Raw genomic sequence first — 17,697 nt, 5'->3', positions numbered from 1 at the left:
TGAGACCATTTTTGCTTGTTTAGGCAGGCTTTGGGGTTTATTGGAAAGATAAGGGTGTGTGGATTTTTAATTGCCTCTGTTGTATCTGCTTCACCTGTCCATTTTTATTATATGGTATTTTTGGTCTGTTATTCTATTTTATAGTTGCTTGAATTGTTGGTAGCATCCTGAGTAGTGCACAAGCAGGATATAAATAAATAGAAAAGACATTTTATGCTAATTTTATGCATGGGATAGCTTAAAAATGAAGACGTTCTGCAAACGTATCTGTAACAGTTCACTTTGGTGCTATTTGATGCCTTCTTCTACAACTGGAATCACCAATATGGTGCACATGGGTGCAATGGCACCCATGAAAACTTCCCCTGGCACCCATGAAGCTTCTGAGCCCCCCCCATGGCTTCCTTCATCATGAAGTGGGGAGGGGTTCTTACCTTTTCCTACTGAAAAGAACATAAAGCTGAATGAGGAAGTTCGTTGGAACAATTACACTCTCTTCCTCTCCTCTTTCAGTTCTATGTGCTTTTTGAGGCTCAGGTTGACACCTGCAGCTGGGGAGAAACTGAGTAACTAAGAGGGTAGGAACAAAGGGGGCCAATCTGGGAGATTGGAAGAGGAAGAGAGAGCAGCCAGGTGGGAGAAAGTGTAGTGCCAGAGAGAGAGAGAGAGAGAGAGACAGACAGACAGACAGAGAGACAGAGACAGAGAGACAGAAGATGGTCAGGCATACACAAGTCAGATCCTGTAAAACAGATCCTCTTGAAAGTGCACATTCCCACCACCCGATCCAATATCAAATCACAAATTACATCGGTCTCCATTAACTAAACTGTAAAAATCGGAGATCCAGATCTTTCCTTGCTGCCATGGTGCAAAAACATAGATCTGGGGCATAGATCATTAGGGATTCTCACAATTTTTACAAATTATCCCATCAAACCCACCATCAAGTAATCGTTGTGTATACAGATGTATTCTGTTATTTTCTGATAGTTTATCATTCTATGTAAAAATTATGAAAATCCATGCTTTGGGATCAGTGTCGTGGTGGTGCTGGCAAGCACTGGATTTGTGAAATCTACCACTGCAGGCTTTAATTTGATGGAGGGCTTTTTTGGAACCCCACGTAAGAACATGTTAATTCAAGAGGTTCCGCTTTAATTCTACTGGTTCTTTTACAAAGATCATTTGGGAAAGCAGAAAAAGAGAGAGAGGTCTCTCTCTTTCTGAAGATCTGTCGGGAGGGGGAGACAAGGTGGTTCCCATGACAATCAAACTTCAAAATGTGCCCATAGGCTCAAAAAGGTTGGTGATCCCAGAATGATCCTTTTTAAAGGTGCTGCCAGCTTTATTAAGGATCATTCTGGTCATGTTTTATATTATCTGCTTCAGGTGTTCCCAAACCATGGTCTGTGGACCACCCGAAGCATGTCTGTGAGTTTGTGGTTGAAGATGGGGGACAGCACATCCATTATATTGAAAATTCATATTGACTTTTTATTCTTTTTGTTTTATTCCCTTTATTTCTTATATTGTATTTTACTGTATTACAATTTGAATTCTCTGGAATACAATTGCTACAGCAGACTAAAAAATCATTAAGTGGTCCACCAGGCACTTCAGCAATTTTCAAGTGGCCCATAGGGGAAAAAGCTTGGAAAGATGTACTTCAGTGTACATCTCAGGAATGTCACTGCTGCTCGTATGCAAATAAAACCAGCCATCAGTTAAGTCCCTAGGACAACTGAATGTCACTAAATCAATGCAATTCTGTACAGCACCAGCATTAATTCATATGATGTGCCCAGAACTATTTAAGTAAATATTCATATTCTGTTGCTGCTCCAGATTAATTTGAAATCACCATTCTTGCTTCTTCTTTCTGCTGAAGTTACTCCTGGAAGTGAGAGAAGAAAAAGGCTCTGTGTTTTTGTAGCGTTTATAATTATGCAGATTTTATTAGAATGTATTTATATTATATACTTATAGCTGATCTGCGACAAATCGGAAGTCAACTATTTTATTTTTGTTTTTTGTTGTTGTATTGTTATGTCTTTTTGACTTTGTTTTGTTTGTTTTTGGAAAAATTTGAATAAAAATTATTAAAAAAAAAAAAAGAATGTATTTACAGTGAATCCTATTGGTATCCTTACACAAATATATTTCTGCTTCAAAAGAGCTGGCTCTGAATTGGAAAGTAGCTGGGAACTGGCAAGAACTATATATTTCAAAATGAAAAGACTCAGAATGAAAATTTGCGTTTGTCATTTTATAGACATGACTATTTAATTTCACTACATCAAAACATGCTTAGTCAGATAAACCAAATGAAAACAACAAAGCTCTTTCACAAAAGTAGGAATTAATATTAAAGGAATTAATATGTCTTAAGGAACAATTAATCAAGTCTGACAGAGATCCAGGTTTCAGTCTTTTAAAAAATGTTGTACTTCAGCAAATACGAAAAGGAATGCTACAACCTATAGTTGGTTCACAAGAGATATGTAAGAATGCATCATGATAGATAGGCGAGCAGAAGGTGGGCCATTATATTGCAAGGCACAAAAGTTTTGCTTATATAAGGCTTGATCTAGTCTGTCACAGCTCCTGAATGTGGAAGGGTCCCTACAGGGGCCAATAAACCGAAGTGGAATCTTAACAGAGGTGCTGTGAATTGGTGGTTACTGGGAGTACAGAAAAACTTGCAGTTTTGCTAGCTTCAGTGCATCTCCACCTCCATTTTCTCAACACACAATGCTAGTAAAGCTCCTCTCCTTTTACTCCAAAACATCAGAAGTTGCAGATCTAGCATGTTTTACCTTGAAGTCACAGTCTTCAAAACTGATTGGCCATCAATTCCATTGCCATTGCAAGTGTGTCCAATGAAAACACTTTGCTGTAGGCTCTGGCAGACACAGTGACTGGCCCAACGCTTTGCTGTGGGGGGGTCCCAATCAGCAGTGGATAAGGAAGATGTGTCCATCCCTGAACAGAGTCATTTCAAAACACAGCCAGAGAAAACAGTCTGGCTGCTCTTGAAGCAACTAGTGTGTCTGCAGCCTTAGTGTAGGAAATGCATGCATGGTTTGTTTTGGATGAGTTTGCACTCCCCTAAAGCAAAGATAGGGAACTTTCATCCCTCCAGATGTGCTCTCTCAGGTAATTGTTCTGCCCATGTGTTGAGATCTGCCAGGGAGACCTTGTTAGTAATACCGTCATTGGACAGATCTGACTGACCAGCACCTAGAAAAGGGTTTTTGATAGTGGCACCCCAATCTGAAATCAATTCTTCTTGAGATTAGACAGACACCAACACTGAGCAGATTCCAGTGTAAGACATTTATCTTCCAATGGGCCTTGAACAGTAGAAAAAGAAACATAAGTAGCATCTTCAGTACTGTTGACACTGATTGGCAGCAGCTCTCTAGCTTACAGACAGGGGACATTTCCAGTCCTACCTGCAGATGCCAGGACTGAACCTGGGACTTTGCATACAGAATTATGCAATTATCATATCAAGGAACTTGTATACTGATTATTAACTGTAATTTTTGCATATTGATTTGCACTGTTTGGATTGTATTTGGCTTGTAATCAGAACATATGCTGAAGGGTGGGATATAAATTTTCTTCCAAATAAATAAAAATGGGATAAAAGGGAGCCTGGAGAGTACATTCTTGATAATGAAGGAGAGTGGGAAAGCTGGGCAAGGATTTGGTACATTTCTAATACCTTGCAATGACTTGACAACTGAATGTCTGTGCATGTACACCAAGGGTGGAGAACCTGTGGCCCTCCAGATGTTGTTAGACTCCAGTTACCATCAGCCCCAGCCAGCATGGCCAATCACCAGGGGTTTATGAGAATTGCTACCTAGCAATATGTGCAAGGCCACAGATCCCCTGCCCCTAATGTACACAAAGGGGAGTTGGAGAAGGAATACAGATGCTACTCTCATGATAAGACTGAATCCATATTATTTAAATGCTGATATAATTGCACATTTAACCCAACTACACAACCCATTTTTAATATTTGATTACCACTTCTGCATATTTCACATGTTCCAGGCTGCTACTAGTCACTTTAAAACTCTTCCTTACTTTAGACTGTGTGGGTATTTTACCAGTGATAAGTACAATTTTTATTTTATCAAATAAAATGAAGGAGTAACAGGCAGAGTGTGGTAGCAAAGAGTAAGATCACTAGTCTAAATTTGTCTTCTTTTTTAAGGAAGATTATAAAATTAATACAAAAGGGAAAAGCGAATGGTAGACAAGTCTCTCCAATGCTACTTTTTATTATTTCATAGGCAAGCCTTACAATTAATACTTATTGCTTCTCTATTATCCATCAGAAAACACTTCCAGAAGAATAGGGTTAGGGGATGTCACCAGTCTGAGAAAGTAAAGGCTTGCTGTTTCACAACAGTAAAGGCAGCCTTCCACAAATCTTTTTCTTTGATGGCTGCAGGAACTGTAAAAGAGCATGAAGGTTCATCAGCCTGTGTTGCTAATGTAAGAGGACACCGCCACCAGAGAGACACTCCAGTATCAAAGAAATCAGTTGCCAGAACATATCAGTAGAAAGGAAGAGCTTGAATTGTAAAGGCCCCCACAAGAAGTAAGCAAAAAGATAATTTTGCTAATGCTCACCTTCATTAGTAATGGTGAGCACACCACAGAGGACCAAATCAAGGTTTGAAACTGTATTAACACAATAGAAAGCAATCACAGTTGTTTTCTTCATTTGAAGTACAAGGTCAAGAAGAGGCAAAATAGGATGTGCTACCTGTTCTACAGAGTCTCCTGCTTCTTAGTAATATATTAACAAGAAAGGGGGTAAGAGAACTACTGGAAGATAATTATACAGAACAGATGTAGTAAGCGTGACAGGACCTCTCAGCTGGTATCAGATATACCTGCAAAACTGCAGCCTGGAGTACCTGAAGTTCACCAAATGGTTCCCTGCATAGAACCACCCACATGCACATTCTAGTCAACAGCCAGACATCGGCTTTTCACCAGAGCTGGGAAGTTTTGCTTGGCATGCTCACACTATGCCAAAAGGGCTTCCCATATTAATTTTTGCCGCATGCATAAGAACACACCACACACGTTGTCCTATTGAGAGGAAAAGCGGGATATAAATTTAATAAGTAAGTAAGTCCACAATCACTCCTACCAGGGTCCAATTCCTGTACTTCACTCATGAGCATGAAAGGAAAGGATATCCACTCTAATATGTCAGGATGTTTTTGGCTACAGCTCATGGTTAAGGAGAAGAGAGTTTAACCACAAGCCAGGTTCAGTTGATACAATAAGCTAAACCTTGTCTTAGCTCAGGTGTGTGTGGGGGAACCTGTGGCCTTCCCAATTTTGCCAAACGACAACTCCTATCATTCTTGGTGATTGGCCATGCTTGCTAGGGATGATGAGAACTGTAGTTCAGCAACATTCGTAGGGCCCAAGGTTCCCTACTCCTGGCTTAGCTGCTGCGCCATATGGAGCTAAAGGATTGTGGAGGAGCAAAGTGGGTGTGAGCTTCTTTCTGGGAGTCAGCACATTTGCACAGACCCAATAAGCCACAGTTAAGTGATAGCAATAATATTATTTCCCTTTTATTTCATATATGCATTTGGGCAGGTCCAACTACAATATTCTCAATGTTGAAAAATGTGTGTTAAAAGAATAGGAGGAACTGCAATTGTATATGCATGCAAAAGGCCTAAGAGTATGAACTCGTTCATAAATAGATATTCAATGCCTAATAACTACAGCATCACAAAGTGGCATGGATGTACCAATAACCTATCAGAGATGAGGCAGCGCAGATAAAATGTTCATATCACCACACATTTCAGTTACAATGCTTTTCACTTGATTCCTTGCAGCAGCAGCAGTCCCCAAACTCCCCCCCCACAGACCACTTGGAAATTGCAAGAGGTTTTAGCAGATTAATGATTTTTCTGCCTGTTATACCAATTGTAATGTGCTGTACTAGGTGCTGTATGATTTTTAACTGCATTTTATTGCTTCTGTTACTTCTTAGGTTGTATTTTATTGTATTACAATTTGTATTCCATAGAATTTTACCTGTAATACAATAAAGTACAATATAATAAATAAAAGAAGAAATAAAATGCAGTTAAAATCCATTATTATTATTAATGTGGACATTCCACAGACCACCTGAATGAAGCTCACAGACCACTAGTGGTCCATTGACCATATTTTGGGAACCCCTGCCTTAGACAAAAGGTGAGTAAGAGGTATCATAATAGAAGTGTATAAAATTATGTATGGTGTGGAGAACGTGGACAGAGAAAAGTTTTTCTCCCTCTCTCATACCACTAGAACTCAGGAACATCCAATGAAGCTGAATAGCAGAAGATTCAGAACAGACAAAAGGAAGCTGTTCTTCACAGCACGTAGCTATGGAATTCTCTCCCACAAGAGGCAGCGACTGAAGGACACCAATTTGGATGGCTTTAAAAGATTAGACAAATTCATGGAGGATAAGGCTATCAATGGCTACTAATCCTGATGACTGTCTTCTACCTCTACTGTCAGAGGCAGCATGCTTCTCATTTATTATTATTATTATTATTTATTTATTTATTTATTTATTTATTAGATTTATATCCCACCCTTCCTCCCAGCAGGAATCCAGGATGGCAACTTCTTAATGCCAGTTACTAGAAACAGCAGGAGGGGAGAGTGCTGTTACACAGGTCCTGCTTGTGGGCTTCCCATCAGCATCAGGCTGGTCACTGTGAGAACAGAATGCTGACTAGATAGGCCACTGACCTGACTCAGCAGGCTCTTCTTATGTTGTCTCAGCACTGCAGTGAGTCAGTTCCACACTTGAGATGCAGGCATGACCCAACTAGATGTTGTGTGCTAAACGTAATGTGAGAGTTGGACCGTGGATGTTGCATATACAGAACCACTTAGGCTCAACATATTTAAAAATATTATATCCTTGCCTAAAGTCCATTCTATTTTCAGACCGGTTGAAAGATCTTAACAATACCATCCATTTGCCAAATATAAGCAGAAAGGACACATGAACAAGTATTCTCCAGGCTGTGGAATTCCCTTCACCTAGAAGTTTGCCAAACTCTTGAGCATCTTTTAGAATAGCTGTAAGCAGTTTATAATATCTAAGCAGCTTTTAGCATGCAGGGTTGTGTCAGCACATAGATTAGAATGTAAGACTGTGATGTGTAAAACAAACTCATACTACTAAAATTGGTTTATGTTGCTAATTTGCCATCATCTACCCTGAACATTTGGGAACAGACTGGATAGAAATTTGAATAAATAAGACAGCATACCCAAAGACAGCTCATTTATAAGTGTAGCCCTGCAGTCTCATACTCTCAATTTGCATACCTAATTTTTAATGTTATCAGTGAACATTCTGTCCATGATTCAAACGCAGTAGATGGTTATGACAGACAGACTGTTGACAAGTCTGCTAGCAAGAAAAAGTTATCTTCTCTATTAGTGATCTGGAATTTAAGTCCAGAGCACTGCCAATAATATTTTTTAAATCGCTATAGTCAATTCTTGTTTTCAAGCAAAACTTAATATGCTGGCATTAAAAGGTTAATATTATTGATAACCAGTAAAACCTTTCACCTATTAATGTTCAGATCATTAGTGGCTCTCTCTAATTTGTAAACAGGTACAATAACTTGTCCTTGGAGGAAAAAAATGAGAACATTTCTTGGCCTGCAGTATATATGTGAATATCCCATAGGGAAATATTGTTTTTAAACTCATCAAAAACATAGAGGGTTTTCAGAATATTCAAAAATGAAAATAAAGTTGAATAGCTAGTCATTATCAAATGGAACATAGAACTGTAGAGTTGTGAGGGGCCTGTAAGACCACTGAGTCCAACCCCTTGCTCAATGCAGGAATCCAAATTAAAGCATACCCCACAGGTGCCAGGTGCCTCTTGAAGGCCTCCAGTGCTGGAGAGCCCACCACCTCCCTAGGTAATTGGTTCCATTGTCGTACCACTCTATCAAATGCATCAAAGGTACAGATAATTATGAAGTCAATTTGAGAGGCTCATGTGAAGTATAAATGTTATAGTATTCAGAAAGTATACAACCTGTCGGTAAACATGTTTTACTAACAACATACTTTTACAAAGACTGTTCTGATGCCCACTAAAATATATAGCAAAACAATGGCCTAGTTTGTAGATAAAAAACTTTCTCTGGATTGGGGCCAAGGTGTTTTTGTTGTTCTTCTTGGACCTCTCAAGCATATTAAATTGGACTTAACTTTAAGCAAAGTAGGTTCCCACTATCTTTTGGTGTGATTCTTTCTGCTATACATTTAATGTAAGTGGTTTTTAGGGTGTGAGAACTGTTCCAAGATGATAATTCACTACCTCCTAGTAAACTTTCAAAATGTGAGGTAAGAAAGGAAATGATGAGCAACAATCGCACCACATGTATGATATTTATCAGATGTTTACAATAAAACTAATCATCATGATAGAGGAAAAACCATGCTATGTTGGCTTTATCAGCTACAGTCTCAAAAACGGTTGTGTGAATCCACTACTACTGACATAGGAACACACAATAAGTTTTCTCTCACCCACACACATACACCCAACTAGTACAGTATGGGAGAGACATATTTTACTGATACACTTATTTATCTGCATAGCACCACTTCTTTTTTTAAAATCAGAGACAAAAAAGCATATGAGTCAGGATAAGCCAGGCTTCCCTGTCTGTTCAGTGTACATTTTAAATGAAGATGTTTTCCCTAGCTGTGCTGTTGGAAAAGCATGTCAGAACTCAGTTCATAGTGCCATGGCCTATTGCTTCAATACACTTTGGAAGTACTGATACCTCATGATTCCTTCTTCAAGATAGACTGAAGAGAAATACTGTTTAAACTATATTTTTCATTTCAAATCTTGTTAGTCCCTCCAAAGCACCTTGTATCAGAGTTTTCAATTGTGTGATCCATCAAGCATAGCGGAATCACTACATACAACCTAGCAGCAGAAACAACATTCCATCCGGTGTTAAATTTGAGCCAGAACTCAAAGGCAAGAGAAGATTTTCCTCCATAATTTTTTCAAACAACAAATCTTAGGTATCTAGCTCACTACATTGGGTTTATTTTATAGGAAGAGAACAAATGTTCAGGAAGTGACAGAGATGGACAGAGTTAAACACTGTAACATGGTACTTATTCACAGCAGATTAGGCAATAGAACACTAAAATTAGGCATAAAATTTTATCCCCTTGATAATATTCTTCAATCCTAACTAGAGATGATAGAAGTAAAACTTTTGCTTGGAATACCAATGTTGACACTAACTCTGTATATGCTAGCCATCTTTCAAGCAAATATCCTCACAATACCCGTGTCAAAAGTAGGATGGCACCAAACATTGGGCCCAGTACCTAAAGTGGTTAGAGTACCACTACCTGGGAGACCAGGGTTCGAATCCCCATACATCCATGAAGCTCACCGGGTGACCTTGGGCCAGTCACTGCCTCTCAGCCTCAGAGGAAGGCAATGGTAAACCACCTCTGAATACCACTTACCATGAAAACCCTATTCACAGGGTCGCCATAAATCAGGATCAACTTGAAGGCAGTCTATTTCCATTTATCTAAACATTTAAGCTAAGCCATCATCAGCATGATTCTGCATTTTGCTTTCTGTATTTCTACAACCAAAACAGCAATAAATTCTAGGATGCTTGTGATGTTGACAAATCTAATATAGTAGACTAAATAATCCAACCCTAGAACAACTAACAACATTGAAGCAGATTTGTTGCTGAAGCCAAACAAAACAACAGAAGCCGCCCTGGGCTCCTGCTGGGAGGAAGGGCGGGATATAAATCAAATAATAAATAAATAAAGCTTTACTGTTTATAAACATATATGGACACTAAAGGCAAAGAACCTTTAATTTAACTGTACTGCAGTTCAGGAACAAAATAGCTGTCTGCTCAAAATGTATCATGTAAGTAAATTAAAAACAGCCTACTTTTGCCTACTTTCCATGGCTCTCTCATGCCAATAGCAACTAGTAATGAGCAACACAATCCACAACCCACAATTCCCAAACAGCTGGATCATTGCCAGATAAATATACAACACTAGTGTATACCATGCCCCTTTTCTAATCAGCTTCCCAATTCAAGAGCACCATGCTGGCATGAGACTTGTCATGCTGGTATGAGGTGATGGGTTTTGAAAATAGCAGCCCCTGATGCTGAAAGGCTTTAAAATTTGCAATCTTACAGATATTTATGAGTTTGCCTGGTCCAGGGCTATAATCAATTTGCTTATGCCTGACCCTCAAGATGTATTAAATTTATCCTGAAGGAAACTGGTGTCTGAAACCAATTGCCCAGACTCATTAGACACGTGGGAGTTTCAGGCAACCAAAGGGCCTACTGGCAGATGCAACATTGATTTCTGTATGTTCACAATTTACCAGACTGTTCCATACTAGACTTGATGGCTCTCTGTGGGGTGCCCTGCAGCCTTGATTATTTAACAGCCAAGCTGGCTAGCATAGTTATGTGGCAAATGTATATTTGTAGCCTTTCCCAAGCAAATATATTAAACTCTGGTATCCACACGATATCTGAGGAAATTAAAAATAAGCATTTTACTTTAATGGTCCACTGAACTATTTTGTGATTCGAAACAGTTGTCTGTTCTCCTTTATTCATTCTGTAAGTCTTTATTTCTCAGATAAATCATATTGGTACTAATAAAAGAATAATGTACTTTAATGGGAAGGAATCGCATTTAGACTGCAATCCAACACACATTTACCTGGGAGTAAGTCCCATTGAGCCCAATGGAGCTTATATATGGGTAGACATGTATTAGATTGCAGCCTTAATCAATATATTATAAATGAGAGGAATGTTGTGACTTGTTGACAAACCTTAGAGGGAATTCACAGCATGTAGGTTGCCTGCCCCAATAAGCAATTTACAAAACTGGGTGCTCTTTGGTTTATAAGTGTTTTAATATCCAAGGCCTTCTCAGTACCTTCCCTAAGGAGGAACAAACAAGTAATATTAAAACATTAAGTTTTGTTGTACTATAATGGCAAGAACTATGTGGCAGCAATAATAGTTATTCTACTTGATATATGTGCTATCCTAGGAAATGAGATCACTTATTAAATGTGATTCTGAAGTATGTCATTTGAAATAACAGCTATATTTTGAACCATCTTTGTGTCAAACAGTTTTAAGAATAATTACTGCTTGCATATTTACATTCTTTTTAAAATTTATGAAGTATAATAATGGTTATGACTGCAAGGCACCACTACTTCATAATATTCAAAAGAACACTTTCTGAATTCAACTTGAAAGTTTCTATGAGAATGTTTAAGGCTTGTGTGTATGTGATGTATGTTCTATACATCATGCACACATACACACACATATGTAAAAAATATATAATTAATTTTATATTGACACAATTTTTCATTAATATGAAATTATCAGTAGGAAAAAGAAATTAAGAGTACCTTAAAGGAGAAAAAATAGCAACATTAATGATATTAATGGAATAGTAAAATCTTACAAAAGAGACAAGATAGCTCACCATAAATTGATACTATAAGTTAATACCTTCAGTGAATAATCTACTCATGGATGGAGTACACAAAGGAAAGCACTGTTGCTGGCAATGAGCAAACTATTCTGCATACCATGTTTTTAGGCTTGGTACTTATCACTTATTAATATATCATCAGAGAACCTAAAGTATCAACTAAGAGAAAAGTCAAAGTACTGCTTTCAGCTATGTATTAAAATCTGTCTTTTCATTTCCAACCATTCAGGGGTTTTTCTTTGTTTAAGCCTGTCACTTTTTTCTCAGTGGCCACAAATAGGACCTTTGTCATTTAAAAAGCTATATATTTTTATTTTCACACACTTCTGATTCTCCCATTCATCCTGATTTTTTTTGCATTATAAACTTACTATAATTTGTAAATATATGATACTACATATGTGTAAGGCAACTTAACTAGACCATAACAACCAAGTTTAAGATCAGCATTCAAAACTTGAACAATGAGCAAAAGTAGTTGTATGCTGTCTCACATTAGGAGTTAACAGTGTGCTCCAGCAATTCTTTGTCTGGCAATTATTATGCTGTTTTTACTATACTTAGTTCTTATATTTGGTATTTAATTAAAGGTAGCCTGTTACACAAATTCATAACCTAAAAATTATAAGAATTGCACCTCCTTGATATACATATATTTTCTACAAAGAAAAAGAGTGAGGGCTGCTCTTCATAATTAAAGCAAAAAAAAAAACCCCACCACTCAATTTCTAGTGGCTAGAGAACTAATTAAATACAATTATGGGATAATTTCTACTTAATTCCAACCTTTCAACCAGGATAGGCTGTTTCGGGCTTTTTTTTAAAAAAAAAAAGGCCAGTTAAAATGAAAAATTCAGTTTTTAAGGAGATTAAGATTCATTATAACAGAATAAAACAATTCCTATATTATAAAAAGGAAGGCATTTTCAACCATCCATTAGAAATACTCCAACACAATTATACAGTAAACATTTAAGTCAATTATTAGCTTACTAGAATAATAAATTATATTTTTTCCACAGCTTCCTGTGGAAGACTTTGGAGTAACTGCAATAACAGATTTTAGTGTCTACATTTAAATAGGCTTATTCTGTTCAGTTTTTCTATATAGAACATCCTTAAGCAGCACAGAAATTATACTTCCCTTCACCCTTTGCCATCCCTGTCTCAGCAAGTAAGGCAAGGCATGATATTTCAGTCATGAAAATATATACTTTCTCATATGCAAGTAACACACACATAATTCCTTCTGAAATGTTAGCTGAAACAACATTTATTAAGACTATGACGTTTCCCCTTTTGATGCAAACACTGGATAATGGCTGCTGTACGTTTCAGAAAACAAAAACTCCTTTTTTGACCTAAGAATGGAATGAGGTTCTCTCAGCACTTCATGGTTTTTTCTCTCCCCAAATATATGCAATTTTTTAAAAAATAGCCTATTATTTTGTTCCTTTTCAAAAAAAAGTAAGTTTCTTGCACTTTCTGAATAGAAAGCCAACATAATGAAGTAAAAAAAAGGAGAGGTGCTTACCTGAATGGACTATCAGGTGCAAAGCTGAGGAATTGCAGAACAAAGTAGTCCAAATGAATTATCTATGCATGCAGTCCAACTCTGCACTTTCAAGTAGGCCAGATTGTCAAGCAATCATTTCAGACACCATCCACACTGCTTTCCATCTTAAGATATTCACCCAGAAATCTGACAAACCTGCTTCATGCTAACACAAACTCTTGTAATGCTTCCAAATGTCCACTATTTGTTTGCCATTCATCCAGCCAACTTTTTCCAATGCACATCTCTCTGTGCATTTCCGAGGTACAAGAGATAAGAATTGCTCCTCATTTGTATGCTAATTATTTTGCCACACAGACAAAAGTCATAATGCTTTTGGACAGAAACACAATGGACCCAAAGATGAAGGCAAGAAATTAATAAGTTGACACCACTAAAGACTGGAGAAAGATGTGCATGCGTGCAGCACTCTGCTTGCTGGATCAGCAGTAGCCTCCATTTAAAAGCACTAGCAGCGGTGAGGCAGGCGGCAGGCTACAGAAAAGCCTAGCTGTGTAGTATATGCATCAAGCACAGGTTCCCTTAGAGACCACATTACTGCAGCAAAATAACATCAGTAGCATACTGCTGACTTCCCCTGTCTCATTCTGGATTCCTTTATGGAATACAAAACATATCCTTCTTTGGCTGCATTAACTTCATCTCTGAACTAGACAGCGACTCCCACCCTCCTTTGCTCCCACTTTTGGATTATAACAATAGTTTCTAAGTCTCCTGTTTATTAGGCTCGCAATAGTCAGGCAAAGCTGAGGATGTATACTGTATGCAGCCTACATTGTTACCCACAGGCCCCTAAATCTCTGGAGGTGTATCATGTGCAATGCTGTATTTAATGTAATAGATGGGAATGGTAAATACTACTCAAGCTATTAACAGCAACCTTGTAAGTGATACATGTTTTTAAAATGTGCCTCTTCTATGACTGCTGCTATGGTAAAAGTATGCTCATTACAGAAATGCCTGGAAATTCAGCAAGCTCACTATCATTTTGACATGTTTCTTTGAAAAGAATTAAAACTCAGTTTAATCCTTATATAATCATGCAACATATATGAGGTTAACTCCAAGTGTATCTGTAACCTCATTTTGGTTAACAGCTAGCCATATATATCTTTGAAAGGGGGATGGGTGGGAGAGTAAAGCAAACCTTTAGTATAGATAGATGGAAATACGTCACAACTGCATAGCCAGACACATTCAACAAAAACCACCTTCCATCTCTGGTATAAAGTTTGGTAACAAAACTTTTTTTAAAAAAATACATGTGATGCTTCCTATGAAAAAAGGCTAGGGTTGGCTGGAAGCTTTCTCCAGAATGTTCTACTAAATATATTTTGTTTCTGATGCACTTTCCCTGAAGAACTGTTTTAGTCTTCACTCAGACACAAATCTAAAATAATTCAATTCAGACACACAACACATACTTCAGAAGCCTAGCTTCATAATACGCAACCATAAGACAGACTACTTTTTTGTTGTTGTTTTTTTAAACATTACACCCACACAAGCACACACACACCATGTAAGGTGTTTTGTGACTGTAACCCTATATTCAAAAGGTCAAGATATATTAGCCAATCCCCTGCCTGGGGAAGAATTTTTTTTAGAGGTATTTTAGGACAACTTTTCTAAATTCTCATTTAAGCTATACCTCTTGTGGTTGAAAACAGTAAGCTAAGTACAACTGTAGGAACCTTTACACAGAGGCATCCAGTAACTAGAGGAAAGCTATGGAAAGAAACAAGAAACACCTCACATGGATGACAAGCCTTTCCCACCTCCACCTCTGAACTTCATCTGCAAGGTCCTTTTTCTTTCAGTGTATCAGGCATATATGAACATTTGAGAAGTAACTCTGTATAACTGGTGCGAGTTACAAGATAAAAATATTTTCCTATGAAGAGATTTGTAAAAAAAACTCTTCCCACCCATCTGCATTCCACGTTTACACAGTATTATACCACAGTTCTCTGTCTCTCGAGCATTCCCCGTTTCTCTCACTCTCACACAGTACACTATAGTCCCCTCACGAGTTCTATCTCGCACAATAAACACCCCCTTACTCACTCACATGTAACCATTTCCTCCCACAACCTCCATCCTAACCCACAGTCCAGTCTTTCACGCGCACAAGCACGCAATTCTCTCACAACGCGCGCACGCACACCAGTTATCTCACACTGCGAGAGTTCTGTCACACACAATGCTCATATAAAGCTCCCCTCCATCTCTCGGAACCACACACACATGTACACCATAGAGAATTCTCACACAACACAATACAGACACACATAAACTCCCCCTCTCAACACGCCCCAAATCTCTCCCTCTCCCTCATTCACCCCCCCCTACCTCCCTCCCTCTCTCCTCCACCCCATCTCTCCTTCGCCATCCGCTAGCTGCGCGCGCGCGCCCTCCCCCAACGCCGCCGAACTGCAGCCTTTGCAAAGGGAAACAACAATACTGACCGCTCTTGCCGTGGCAGAGGCTGCTGGGCTGACCCCAGAGTTGGAAGTCACACGGCACACCTCCTTCCAGCCCGCCAAAGTAATCCGCCTCTCCCAGCTGCCTGACGTGCCGGGAAAAGGCCAGAGCAGACGCAACGGCCGCCGCGACCGAGGGGTGCTGGCAATTCCCTTCCCAGCTAGCACTGCAGTCTGAGGGGAAGGGAAAGCCTTGCTGGAGCGTAGCCCGCCCTTCGCTTCCCTCCTGGGCTCTCCCGGCAGTTTTACAGACAAGACAGCCACGCTGAGGGCAAACTTTGCTGACAAATCCTGACGTGTGTGTGTGTGTGTGTTACCGAAAAAGAATGCTATAACAAAAAAATTCTCTCTGGACTAGATTCGGTTAAAGGCAGGACGCCGAGGTGTTTCCCCAGGAAGCAAAAAGGATTTTAGTAGCCCCCCCCTTCTCCCCCACACCTGTATTTCCCTTCGCCTCCCCCATCTCTGCTTACATCTACGGATCCTCCCAGGGCTCCCTTTATTACGCCAGAGTCTAAAGCAGTCTGACTAGAGAGGCAACCCTTAGGAAAAGGACTGGCGCGTAACCTGGTGTGAACCAGCGGTCGTGATCCAAAGGCTATGGAGCCCAGTCTTAAGTATGCTAACTCGAGAGTAAAAGGCGTCGAATTTAGTCGGCGCTTGCTCCCAAATGAGCGCGCACAGAATTGCAGCTTTATTCGGAAGTAATCAGCGTCATCGAAACTAATGGGACTTGCTTTCAAGTAAATTGTTTAGGATCAGCGCGAGAGGGAGAGAGAGAGAAAGGGTGTTAACGCGCTTTGGAATAGATAATGTGTGATATAATATATATAAATCACTCGCCTCACCTGTTTTGCTAAGTCCTATCGATTTAATGTCGAAAGTTTCCTATGTTTACTAAAATTAGGAGTCTCCGGTTTCTCGCTTCACACTCCCTCTGATCTAGAATCTAAACCCAGGGATGCAGGTGCCCCTCGGATTCCATGGGGGGAAGGCACCCTGCACTTGGTTAAAGACGCTCTGGCTTTGTCACTACTTCCAAGGTAACAGGGCTGTTAATAATGCTGGATGAAGGCTGGCTCTAAAGGGCTATTGCTGACCCTGCTCCTAGAATGGTGATGTGGGCAAGTGCCTGGTGGACGGCAGAGAAGGTTTCTTTGGGGGTCTTGTCCAAATTTCTCTGCGATTTCAAGAATGGGAAGCGGGATTTAATGGGCCCCAGTTTTTATGGCTTTTGAGGTCAACTCTAAAAAAATATGTTCAGAATCTGAAAATAACCATCTTGAAATAAAATAAAAACACAAATATGTCCTCTTCCTTGCCAAGCCCCCTTATGTGTTCTTTTCCCAGGGCAGCTATCAGCAGGAGCAGGATTATGAAGCTCATACAGATAGGGTACCTTGCACACTTCCGCATTTCTCCAGAATGTTTATATCTGCATTAATAGCTTCTCTGAAGTCACAAAGACAAGACTTTTCACTCCTTTCATAAATAGCACCAAACTAAGCCTGTAGTCGGAAACCCAATAGGAAGTACGCCCCAGTGAATTCAATAGGATTTATTTCTGAGTAGTCATGGTTAGGATGGCACTGTAATACACAAGAACCCATACAGGCGAGCATCTTACCACATATTTGCACTGGGTGTATAGTAGAAGCCTTTTTACCCCTTGGTAGTGGATACGGAAGAGTACCCGAGGTACTTTGGTAATCTCCATGGGTTCAGGTACAAACGCGGATTAAACACCCCTTTTATGTGCAAGAAGTAGGGAAATCAGTTCTTTAGCCATAGTAAGAGTATGACAGGATAGTTATAGGGAGCTAAGGAAAGTGTTGTTGAGCATACTCTGTCCTGTTTTAATTATAAATACATTTACGCCTGAGTGAAGTGCTAGGGACACATAAAGAGAGGGACAGAGCTCCCATGCGCTGGCTTCAATTGAAAGTCAGGGTATGGCCCCCAAATGACTGCAGCAGAACTGTGACATGTTCCAAA

The 17,697-nt window shown here is 39.3% G+C and overlaps 1 protein-coding gene across 1 annotated transcript in view; it reads right to left on the bottom strand.

Moving 5' to 3' along the window:
* The window catches only part of MYT1L (myelin transcription factor 1 like), a 585,413-nt gene extending 569,408 nt beyond the window's left edge, over positions 1–16,005 (bottom strand). The window contains exon 1 of the mRNA XM_061622863.1: positions 15,688–16,005. The gene's annotated coding sequence lies outside the window, so the exon portion shown is untranslated. The remainder of the gene's footprint in view (positions 1–15,687) is intronic.
* Positions 16,006–17,697: the final 1,692 nt, after the last annotated feature.

This window comes from Rhineura floridana, chromosome 4 (assembly GCF_030035675.1).
Source record: "Rhineura floridana isolate rRhiFlo1 chromosome 4, rRhiFlo1.hap2, whole genome shotgun sequence".
NCBI classification, from domain to species: Eukaryota; Metazoa; Chordata; class Lepidosauria; order Squamata; family Rhineuridae; genus Rhineura; species Rhineura floridana.
The sequence above is the reverse complement of the archived record's forward strand: the minus strand, read 5'-3'. Positions and strand labels throughout refer to the sequence as shown.